Raw genomic sequence first — 10,506 nt, 5'->3', positions numbered from 1 at the left:
GTATCCATTGAAGGTTCCAAATCAAAACCAGGTGCTGGTTTTTATCAGATGAGGGGGAATGGATGCATGTTAGGCAAAACCTATGGAGCTCCAGGACGCAAATGACTATTTCCTCTGAAAGCAAGTCTCATACATACATAGGCATTGCCTTCTCCAAATATTTACCACTCAGTTCATGCCTGTAATTCTATCTCTGAGCCCCATACTCCCAGCATACTTTACAGGGAGAATGAAGGTCTCTAAAGGGAGACCCTTATGACTCCTCTGCTCTACCTGAACATTTCTCCTCACTTTCAAGTTTCTTTCTCTTCTAACACCATAACTTCGTATAATCACCAGGCCCTACCATCATCCACCTCATTTGGGGATCTTGCTGCAAAAGTTCCTTCTTTGTCTACCCTACATCCCCATGACCCTGTGGTTTAGGTGGTGTTGCATTCTTACCTCTGGGAGAGAGCGTGACACCCTCAGCTCTCTCCTCAATTCCATCATGTGTGTCCAGCACTGACCTAGGGATTTCTCTCTGAAAAAAAGGAGAATGCAGGGATAACTGGGAAGACCCATAAGAGAAACCAGAAGATGGGCATGTGATGAGCAGATAGGTGAGCAAAGCAAGGAAGGATTGAAATTGCAAACTAGGGAAAGAAATGTAGAGCACTGTCATGTATCATGGAGAAAATAGTATGGGACTAGTTTCAGGGCTTACCAGATTGGTTTGGATTTATTAAGTGTGGTGGCTTATGCCCTAGGGTGATTAATGGTGCCTCTCAGGGTTTGACACTTCCACCTAGATGACCCATGTTAAGCTCAGCGTGACTAAATGTCATCTTCCCTAGCTGCCACCATACTTACATCAAACCTTTTTCTCATTCAGTTTCTCATTATTGCTTGTCCAGCTACAATCCATGGATTTTTCTCTTTTTGGAAATCTCAGCAAGGCCACAAAAGAAACAAAGCAGAGTAACCATGGTCAACTCATGGACCTTTTATTCTGTTTTGAATATTTACTCTCGAGCACTTGACAAAAGTTCCTCCATCCTGACTCACACCCCAGATGACCTACTTCCTCTTGAGGCTCATGATTCAGCTACTGGGAGTAGCCTATGATCTTTTATTTCCTCCTTAATCTTGATTTGGCCTGTCAACATGACAGTAGTCCCCCCCCCTTGCTTAGAGGAAAATTTTGAATGAAGCATCCAATCAGCAGGTGACTGATGACCTAGGTACTGGTATCCATGGCTCCTTCCTAGAAAAATTGGAGTGTACCAAACATGAGACCTTTTTGGAAGCACCATTATTCCAGTCACGATGACAAAGGATGTATTGATCAGACGGCATTTGGTTATAAGTAACAGACACCCAGTAAATCAGCTAAGTAACTGCTTTATTATTGTACAGAAGTACAGATGTACAGAAGTCTCAAAGAAGTGAATAGCTGGGCTTCCCTGGGAACTGCTACATCTTCTGGTGACCTCTCCGTCTGCTTTTTCCTTTCTGCTTGCATTGCTCTCTCGTTGCTAAGGAGTGCCTGTTTCATTGATCTCTTCGTGCCTTTCCTAACAACAAGCTCCTGTGTGGCTTGGGGCTGTTATGGCACTCTCCGTCAGCTGGGCTGGTGGTGGGGGAGCCGTCCAAGGGGAGGGTTGTGATCAGGCATGCTCCAAACATGTGTTTGGAGTTCGGATCCTTCTTCATCGTGGGCGGTAGTGGGGGGCTCCATCCTCCTTCATCCCATATCTTGCCTCTGGTTACGTAGTACTGCGCTCTAACGATTTAACTGTGATACACAAAACCTCAAGTGGACGCCTCCATGGGACCCAACACACCTCTCTCACGTAGAGATAAGAAACTTAGTATCTACCAACCAAGAGGAAGGGACTCTCAGGAAGTCTGTGTCTGTCTCTGTGAGAAATAGTATTGGAAACCGATGAAGATCCATTGCTGAAACCCGACAGCGAGATACTTAACGTAGTTACTAGCTGTGCTAACTGATTTAATGAACAGGCAACGTAACAAATGAACGTGTTTACCAAGTTAACTCGTGAAAATGAATATCTGTAATTAAAGCGGCTCACAACTGACAGGCAAACGGGAAATTATTGTTATTATTATACACAAATCATCTTAAAATACCAGAACTTAATAAATGGGGGAAAAAACAAACAATGGCTAGAACTGTCTGCTAAATAAAAAATAATGACGAACACCTGTGGTCTTTTTATAGGACTCCAGTGGAGATTTTTTTTTTTTTGAAGACCTAATTATGTTTTTGTAATGGTACCATTTCATTATTTCTCTGTAGCATTATTAAAAGAAAATGTCCATATTTTCTCTGTGTAAAAGGTCTGGCACATAGATTCAGGCATGGCGTTTTCTTAATGCTACAGACACTCTGACAGTCCTAGCTACTTACTGGCAAAGAATATAGCCCTTGGCAAGGCTTGGTTTTTCTCTTTGGTAATACTGGAACCTGGCCAGGGGATAAGGGTGATGTAGACCCCTTCAGACAGATTCTGCCAGCAACTAACTGAGAACTCGTGTAGCCGAGTGGGGGAAAAGAGCCAGCTCTCCAATTAGCGTCCCTAGTCTTGAATCTCAGTTTTGTCCCTTCCTGGCGGTGTATCCTCTGGCGAGTTACTAAACCCCCCTGTGCCTCACTTTTCCCATTTGTAAAATGAGGGTAATCATTATACACATCGAAGAGGATTATTGTTTGAACTAATACCTGAGAAGAACTTATTGTGCCTGGCACATCAGCTACTATTCTTACCTGCGAGTTACCATTCTGTGGGTCTTCTTTAACCAAGCAGGTTCTAGGAATGCAGCACCAGGATGCCCTAGCCATGTAGTTGGGCGGAGCAGCAACATGAGTGGTCCAGATCTCCAGCGCTGGAAATTTATTTTCTTTATAGCACGGAACACCATTTGAAAGGATCTTGCTTACCTATTATCTGCCTCCTGTCACTAGAACATAAGCTCAGAGGAGGGAGTGCTGTATGGAGGGGGCACCTGGGGATAGCTTTCGGGACAGATGATTCTGTGGACACGTTTTATTTCACCACTGCCCTCTATCCTGGTAAGCGGATATAAATTTGGGAAGGGGGAGAAAGAATTACAGAACATACAAAATATTCTTTTAAGTTGTAAGAGTGGAGATGGGTGAAATTAAAGACAAGAAATTTGGCCACTCTTGTGAAGATATCTTCCTTTTTTGTTTTTGTTTTTGTTTTACTTCTGGGTCTGGTCCTGGAGCTCACCTCAATTATATATAATGCTCGTCTAAGAGATAAGTATAGAAAAAGAGCATTCTAGAATTTAAAGGAATTGATTCAGGCTGTTGAAGTGGTTGTTCAAAATAATTTCGTGCCTTCCTAAAATGGATTGCGGGAAGGTCGCTCTTCCTTCTTACTCATTTCTGTCATACGCCTTCAGGCAAAGAATTTAAAGAAGTTCACGTATAGTAAAGGGTTCTACATCCCCCTTGAGCTATTGTCCCTGAAGGGAAGGGTCAAGTAGAAACCATTTCTTCATGTACCCTGATTCCCTTTGGGCTTTGGTCATATTGCACAAATTGAAGTTGGGATGAATAAAAGAGAAGCGATCAAGAAATGGCAGGAGACAGTCTGCTGAGTGGCCAGCCTTGGTGACTTTCTTTTTTTTTTTTTTTTTTTTAATTTTTTTTTAACGTTTATTTATTTTTGAGACAGAGAGAGACAGAGCATGAACGGGGGAGGGTCAGAGAGAGAGGGAGACACAGAATCTGAAACAAGCCTTGGTGACTTTCAAGCAGCTCTTGTTCTCTAAATTAAAGGAGAAATTGAAGACATGGCCATAAATATAAGACAAAAGTCAATGGCAATGCAATGAAAATCTTACCACTGTGCTCATAGAAGCAGCCCCCTGGTGAGGCAGTAGATAACTACTGTATAGATACTATTGTGTGAAAGTTTTCTCCAAGAACAGACTGAGCTGCAGAAGAGGTAGACGCACATTGCATATGGGAAAGAGTACTGACGAGGGCAGGATAGACCCTACTGAAGTCCTTGGTCTTGAGCCTCTGTGAAAGGCGAGGGCAAGTTGGATTAAGGGATTTTGCAGCCAGGACTTTGGGGTTTTTGCATTTATGGGAGCTAAAAAAAAAAAGATAGTCTTTGACCCAGAACAATTAGAAAAGAATGTTCTAGAATTCTTGAGTCAGCCCAGGGAAAAAGATGTCAGCAGTGTGGCTAGGAAGAAATAGTTGAATACTCTCAGAAGGCAGCCACCAACATGGTGGTTAAAACCAAGGGCTTTGAAATCAGACATAAATGCAAGTCTCCTCTCTGAAATTTAATATCTGTGTAAAGTTGGGGAAGCTACTTACACCACATAAGCCACGGTTTTCCTCTTTCTGCAATGAAGATAGCAGTCCTTACCTTATGGAATTACTGGTCAGATTAAATAAGATAATAAATAGAAAACAGCATGGTGCTCCCTCAGTATATGGAACTGTCACCATGCAAGCAGTGTGAAATGGTAGAGGTGGTAAGAAATCATATTGATATAGACGACACACTGTCTTCAGGTAATTTAGTCTCTCAAGCCTTTTCTACTTGAAAAGGAGGCTTTCTTCCCTAATTTATTCTGACCCAAAGAATTACACCCTCTTAGATAGACAAAGTGTTATTTAGAGATTTCCAATATGCCACCTTGATTTTAATGTTTACACAGATGAAAAGTGGCTTTTGCAGATTTTCTTTTTGATATACTATGATCTCTCAACATTTAATAAAAAGGATGTATTTTGACCAAGACAGCCCGTCAATTCAGTCAAACATCTAATTTGCCAGATTCTCCCCTCCCTCAACCTGAGTGACAGGCTGTTTGCCAACTTGATCTAATCGACTGAATGTTTTTGGTGCTTTGTCGATACAGACTCCAGTGATTTTTTTGTCTTTGTTATTTGCATGGACAAAGGTACTGGATTTGAAGAAAGTGAGTGATCCTGGTGAATTTAAAGCATTTGCTTTTGTGTTTCCTTCTTAATTTGGTCCTTTGAGGGCTTACGATCCAAAGGGAATACGTAGGGAGGACCTAGAAGAAGAGACTGGAAAATGAACCTGGAATGGATACTGGGTAATTAATGATCATGCTCTGGGGGTGAGGGTTTTAGAACGGAAAGTATGGGCAGCTTAAATGTAACTTGGGGCTTGGCCCTGAGGACCCGTTCCCAGGTTGGAGTTAGGTTGGTTATAAGGAAGCCCTGTTTGTCTCCAATTTCTGTACCCGTTGCCCTTCCACCTGTGTAGTGGAAATTTAATTTCTCTTGCCTCCCAGCCTCTATTCCTAATTTTCTTTAAGAAGTAATTCCATCATTTCCTTTTGGTAAATTACCTGTCTCCAGCCAAGTATGGGCTTGCTTTGTTATACTTAAATCAGGTTAGCATTCTCTCTTCTACTTTTGTCACAAGCTAGGTCCCTGCTCCCCTGGGACTCAGATTCATTGAGATTTTAAGGGCAGAAAATGTATTAGGAGCACATTCATCGGAGTGGGGGAAGTATGAGAAGGTTATGTCATTCCTGCTCTCCAGACCCCCAGTCCCACCCTGCTTTCTGCATTTTTCTGAGCTTGGTTCTCTAGCCTTCCTACCTCCCTAACCCTAACCCCGTCCTCATAACCTAAGGCTTCCCTATTCTGGCTAAGTTAGTCGGAATCTGTTTATGGGACTTGCAAACAAAGATGGGACTGTCGCCATTGGTTGCCCGGCCAACAGACATTCTCCTCTCTATTGTATGCTCACAGGTCTGCCTCACACAACAGAGGCTGATTATGTATTCACATTCATGGCATCTCCTGAAGTCAGGTAGAGGTGGCTGTATTCGTTAGCTACGCCTGCTGTAACAAAGTACAAAAACTGGGTGGGGAGGGGGGGCTTAAACCACAGGAATTTGTTTTCTAGTTCTGGACGCTGGAAGTCCAAGATCAAGGTGTCAGCAGGGCTGCTTCCTTCTGAGGGCTGTAAGGGAATGATTTGTTCCAGACTCCTCTCCCTGCCTTGTAGATGGCTGTCTTCCTTCTCCCCGTGTCTTCACATCACCTGCCTTCCATGTCCAAATTTCACTGGTGGCTAAGACCCACCTTAAAGACTTCACTCCTTAAAAAATAAATGTTTATTTATTTATTTTGAGAGAGAGAGAGTGGGGGAGGGGTAGAGAGAAAGGGAGAGAGAGAGAGAGAGAGAGAGAGAGAGAGAGAGAGAGAGAGAGAGAGAGAATCCCAAGCAGTCTCCCGGCTTTCAGCACAGAGCCCAACAAGGAGCTTGATCCCATGAACTGTGAGATCATGACCTGAGCTGAAGTCAAGAGTCAGATGCTCAACCAACTGAGCCACCCAGGTGCTCCAAGACTTCACTTTAATTTGATTACCTCTGTAAAGACCTTATCTTCAAATGAGGTCAGACTCTGAGGTATTGGAGGTTAGGACTTAAATGCATAAATTTTGGGGAGGCACAATTCAAACCTTACAAGTGGCCAAGTGACTCGGTTCTGACCAAAGAGGCTTAAGGGGAATGTTCTTTCTGGAAGAAGTTTTCCTGTGTGGCAACAGAGAGAGATGTATAACGAAAGGGCTTATTCTCTCCTGTCCTGCTTTGGATGCTGTAGTGTTAGGATATAATGCTCAGGGTTATGGCAGCCATCTTGTAATCATGAGCTTATATGCTGGAGGCTGAATCTCTACTTTGTAGGAATGTAGAGTAAAAGAATGGAAAAAAGAAAGTAATAAGGATCCATGATGCAATGCTGAACCAACACAGGAACACTTAGCTCCAAACTTAAATATGTGAGATAACTAAATGCCTTGTTTAAATTACTGTCCCTTGTTATCATTCCTCCTTGAGATAGAACCCTCCCTAGATCCAATAAAATCCTCAGTGGCTTATGTCCCCACTCCTTTTCTCATTTCCTCAATATTGCATGTTATTAATGTATCCAGAGTATAAATGTCGGATATCACATCTGATCATAAAATTTCAAGGTCATCCAACTGGGTCCCTTGCTTCTACCTTTTCTGATGCATAGATTTCTCCTGACATCTGGGTCCATGGCAGAATAAGCCCACAACTAAATCTCTGTTGCATTAGATCACCCCACCCTGGGAAGTACAGTTCATTTCTTTGCAATTTTTCCTCACATGTTACTGGAGGTGTGGTGAATACTGACATGGGGTCATGAAGGAGTGTGGGCATGAGGCAGGCTCACAGAGAAGCTAGCTTTTAAATTAGGGCTTCTTCTCCTTTTGTGTTTTATTTCATTTTAATTATTTATTTGAGTTACTATCCTATAGGGAAGGCCTGATCAAAGTCTTTAACTGCATTGAGGAAGAATAGATGAATAAAACAATTAAAATTGTCCTGGAGAGAGTGACATACTTACCTCCCAGGGTTGTTAGGATTAAATGAGCTAATGCTATGTATGAAGCACTTAGTACAGTGCCAGGCTGGGTAAGAATTGCTATGTAAGTATTAACAATTAATGTACAGCTTATCAATTTATCACGCTGCTGATTGTTTATGTGCTTAAAGGAAAGCTGGGACATTTCTGCAGAATCCATAATAGCCTGAGAAGGTGGTACCCAAATTTGACCATGTGTTAAAATCAGCACTAACCAGGGTGATGCCTAGCCCCACTGAATAGGAATCTGGAGTTGAGGCTCGAAAAATCTTCATTTCTAGACTGTACCCCGCACGGTTCTGATGAAGCTGGCCTCATACCCTATGTGGAAATTATTGACAGTCCAAGGACAATGGCGACTTTTTGCTTATCAGATCTTAGCTATAGTGGCAATGGGCCAGGCATCATGGAAAAACCTGGAAGAAATCATTTAATCTAGGTCCTTATTTTGTAGATAGGAGGTTGAAGGCTAGAGCGATAAAATGACTACTGAAACCACAGAGCTAGTTAGTGGCAGAGATGGAGCCCAAACTCCCACCTGGAACCTTTTCTTTGACCTTCTTTCCTACCCTCTTACCCTCTGCTAAGCTACATACAAATGGCAAGATGGGGCTATCTTCCTAGTACTTCTCCCATTTTCGTGGTGTCTAGAAATGAGTAAGAGTCTAACGTATGTGTTTAATGGTGAATGAATTGTACTTAAACCATCTTCCTCTACCTCTCTGACTCATGTGCCCAAAAGAGCTCAGGTTTGCAACAAGTGGGGAGTTACGAGCTCTACACCGATGGGGCTCAGTCAGACAGGGAAGAGGGGAGGTTGTGTCCTCTGTTACATGCAGATTGGTCCCTCAGGGCTTTTGGGATTCTCATGGATGGAACCTTTTCCTTGCTACCTCCTAAGAGTAAGACTTATGCCTAGAACTTCATCTTGGCCAAGATGCTTGTGGTTCAAGGTTAAAGAAACCAACGTGAGCTTTCTTAAGTAGGAGGGGGTACTTATTGAGAGGAGACTGGCTTATTCCATGGAGCCCAAGCGCCTCAGCGTGAACCACTCCAGGAGTTACTAAACCACTAGGGACTTAGGCCACCATGTGTTCTTCTCTTGCATCTCTACTCTTCTGTCCCTGCAAATGTGCCTTCTCTGCTTCTCCAGCTGCAAGATCCAAGATGACCAGGCCGTAATTTCTAGGGATTCTCCTTCTTCCCCAATCCCTTATTTATAGGCATAGGCAAAGTTCTCTAGCTGCCTTTAGGTCACAATTCCAAACTTCTTGGGTAAAGCCTTTATTTGCCCACATGGGGCCATGGGGCCATATGTTCTTGGATTAGCTCTGGTTAGGGCCTCTGGGGTCCTAGCATTAGCATTACAGAATGCCCACGTGAGTGTCAGAGTAGCTGTGGACAAAGTGTAGCTCTTGCAGATAGTCTGGAGGGAGGTGTGTGTGCATGTGTGTGTGAGATGGCAGACTCTCTAAGCGTCTACGGGAGGTGGGTTTGTCAACTTTACTATGAAAACAAACAACCCCCAAATCCCAATGACTTACGACAATAAACATTTACATCTCACTTTACATGTGCTGTGGCTCTGTGCCACGTGTCTTCTCAGCCAGGACTCAGGTGGAAGAAGCGGCCCTTCTCTGGGAAATGTCTTTCTTGTCACAATGAGGAAAGAACAAGAGGCAGGGCCAAACTATGCACCTGCTCTGAAAGCTTCCCCTTGGAAGTGGCTTGGCTGGAGTCTGCTCACAGTCCGTTGGCCAAAGAAGTCCCAAGACCAAGCCTAACGATGAGGGAAGGAGCGCACACCACCTCCAGGAAGACTCTGCAGTTCCATCATTGATGGGCAGGCGGGGGGATCCTTTACAACTAAGTGTGAACGATAACAGTCGGTTGCAGCAGGTCTTAATAACGGCAACAATAATTAACCTTTAACAAATGTTTAAAATGAGCTAGACAGAGTGCAAAGAGGCTTATGCAAATTGCCTCATTTAATTATCCCAATAACCTTATGAAATAACCACTGTTGCCCTCATTTTATTGACTAGAAAATGGAAGCTTATATAGGTTGAACAACTTGCCTCCTGCTACAGCCTGTAAGTGGGACTGCCCGGATCCAACCCAGGTGCTCACGGGGAATGCCACCTGTATCGGTTTCCTGTGGCTGCCGTACCAAATTACGACAAACGTAGTGGCTTAAAACAACACGCATAGAGCTCTTTTTCCGGTTACTGCAGCGAGCGGCACCGTGAGCAGCCATCTTGCAGGACATCTTACACAAGGCCGTGCCGGAAGTCCTGCACGGGAACCAGTGCGAGCACCCAAAGTTTTTGGAGGGGGTTCAGCTGTAGATCACCTTGAAGAGCTACAACCCTCAGGAGGACAAATGCTTCTCGGCACCATCAGGCTTAAGTCCACTCCCCACTCCAGGTTCACCGTATTTGGGGCGACCAGCAGCACCGTGATGAGGCCAAGGCTCTGAACTTTTCCCACATAGACACTGAGGCACCGAAGAAACTCAACGACTATAAAAAAATTAGGCAAGAAACTGGCCAAAAAGTATGATGCCTTTTTGGCTTTAGAATCTCTTATTAAACAGATCTCACGAATCCTGGGCCCAGGCCCGAATAAGGCTGGCATGTTCCCTTCCTTGCTGACCCACAATGAGGACATGATGGCCAAAGTGGATGAAGTGAAGTCCATGATCAAATTCCAGATGAAAAAGATGCTGTGTCTGGCCGTGGCTGTTGGGCACGTGAAGATGACAGATGATGAGCTTGTGTACAACATCTAATCAGCTGTCAATTTTCTGGTGTCATTGCTCACGAAGAATTGGCCGAATGTCTGGGGTTATACATCAAGAGCACCATGGGCAAGCCCCAGTGCTCATGCTAAGGCATAGTTTAAGAAACACTAGTGCTACTAAAAACCCAACTAACAAACCAACCAACACCCCCCCACCCTGCCCCACTCCATCTATTATCACATAGTTCTGAAGTCTGACCTGGGTCTCACTAGGCTAAAATCAAGGTATAAGCAGGGCTGCATTCATTTTTGGACACTTTAGGGGAGAGTCCA

The 10,506-nt window shown here is 43.8% G+C and overlaps 1 pseudogene; it reads left to right on the top strand.

The window, feature by feature from the left end:
- The first annotated feature begins 4,464 nt into the window (after nucleotides 1-4,464).
- On the top strand, nucleotides 4,465-10,297 carry LOC131499198 (large ribosomal subunit protein uL1-like; annotated as a pseudogene).
- Nucleotides 10,298-10,506: the final 209 nt, after the last annotated feature.

Source organism: Neofelis nebulosa, chromosome 17, assembly GCF_028018385.1.
Source record: "Neofelis nebulosa isolate mNeoNeb1 chromosome 17, mNeoNeb1.pri, whole genome shotgun sequence".
Classification (NCBI taxonomy): domain Eukaryota; kingdom Metazoa; phylum Chordata; class Mammalia; order Carnivora; family Felidae; genus Neofelis; species Neofelis nebulosa.
This window is presented reverse-complemented; position numbering and strand designations above follow the sequence as displayed.